Source organism: Equus quagga, chromosome 2 (assembly GCF_021613505.1).
Source record: "Equus quagga isolate Etosha38 chromosome 2, UCLA_HA_Equagga_1.0, whole genome shotgun sequence".
Classification (NCBI taxonomy): domain Eukaryota; kingdom Metazoa; phylum Chordata; class Mammalia; order Perissodactyla; family Equidae; genus Equus; species Equus quagga.
The window spans coordinates 7,561,908-7,563,720 of NC_060268.1; the positions used below are offsets into that span (position 1 = coordinate 7,561,908).

The window sequence follows — 1,813 nt, forward strand, 5'->3', positions numbered from 1 at the left end:
TTTAAGAACTTTCTATATTTTAAGAAAACGTAAGTAAAGGAAGGGTAACTATTAAACATGATATCTATTTCAAACCACTGTCATGGCTTTTATAATGGCAGTTTCTAAGAAAACTACTAAAACAATGCTATCTGCTCAATTGTGTCACTTTAAAATTCATATGTTGAAGCCCTAGCCCAGTACTTCAGAATAAGACTGTATATGGAGATAAGCCCTTTAAAGAGGTTAGTGAATTAAAATGAAGCAGTTAAAGTGGGCCCTAATCTGATCTGAGTAGTGTTCTTACAAGCAGAGTAAACTTGGACACAAAGAGAGAAACTAGTTGTTATAATTGAATGTTTGTGTCCTCTAAAATGCTTATGTTGATGCGGTAACCTCAAACGTGACGGTCTTTGAGGATGGGGCCTTTGAGAGATAGAGTTAGATGCGGTCATGAGGGTGGAGTCCACGTCCAATGGGTTTAGTGCTCTTATAAAAAGAGACACCAGCGCTCCCTTAGGTAGCACACACACTAAAATGTGAAAATACAGAGATTAGCATGGTCCCTGTGCAAGGACAACAGGCAAATTCATGAAGCATTCAAAGAAAAAGGAAGAGATACCAGAGAATTTGCTCTCTCTCCAACATGTGAGGACACAACAAGGAGAGAACTGCCTGCGACCAAAGGGGAGAACTCTCAACAGGCTCCCAGGAGCTAGCCCCATGATCTGGGACTTTCTAGCCTTCCAAACTGTGACAGAATAAATTTCTGTCGTTTAAGCCAGCCGGTCAGTGATGTTTTGTTACAGCAGGCTAAGCAGACTAAGCCCGCAGCTACTTGCTCACACGGGTGAAATCTTTGGGAAAGCAGCCCTCTCCAAGCCAAGGAGAGAGACCTCAGAAGACATCGAGCCAGCTGACGCCTTGATGTTGGACTTCTAGCCTCCTGCACCGTGAGAAAACAAAGTTCTGTTGTTTCAGCCATTCGGTCTGCGGTATTTCGTTATAGTCGCCCTGGCAAACTAATGCAAACAATATTCGTTATCGTATTATTATCACAATGTCTAATTCAAAGAAGAGATGAGAAAAAGAATAATTCACAGAGGAGGGAAATGGGAAGTAAATAAATAAAAAATCTACTTCAAATAAATGATATATTGGTTTTGACGTCATTACCAAGGCAAAAACTGATTTTTCTAGAAAGACTAAGTAACGTGGCAAATTGAAACAATGACATAAAAAGGGGAGAGATAAAACCTGACACTAGTGATTAACATGACAGAAGTTTAGCAAAAATTGTTTTTATTTTAGAGAATCACTGCCTAATTCTTTGTGGGGAAAACAATTTCACTTATTGTTTAAAAATTGATCGAAATGGGTGTTATTTTAAACTGGTCATATAAAGCATAAAATGATTCTATTTCATATCTATGTATTTTCATAAGAGAAAAATCACAGAACAATGATAAATGACATCTTTCTATTTTGTAAAATTTTCTTTAAATTAAAATAGGGAGAAAATCTACTAAGAAAATGAATATAGGTATATTCTCACTAATGGAAAAAATATATAGTGTTAGTATCAATGAAGAAGAGAAAGCATTGCAGAAAGAAATACAGCTTATGGGTGGTTACGTGTCTGGAAGTTTGAAACCTATGTTAACAATTGTGTTTAAGCATAGAATGTAAGATACATGAAATATATATATTTCTTATATATTTACTTATATGTTACAAATTTATATTAGATATGCTTTGTCTTTTTATATATGATTAGGAATCTAGAATTTTATATTAATAATCAAATTGAGTTTGCAAACATGCTATAAATAGT

General features: G+C 35.4%; 1 non-coding gene across 1 annotated transcript; it reads left to right on the forward strand.

The window, feature by feature from the left end:
- The first annotated feature begins 487 nt into the window (after positions 1-487).
- Positions 488-590, forward strand: LOC124236587 (U6 spliceosomal RNA). Its single transcript, XR_006887810.1, has one exon. It is a non-coding gene; the product is annotated as a U6 spliceosomal RNA (small nuclear RNA).
- The last annotated feature ends 1,223 nt before the right edge of the window (positions 591-1,813 follow it).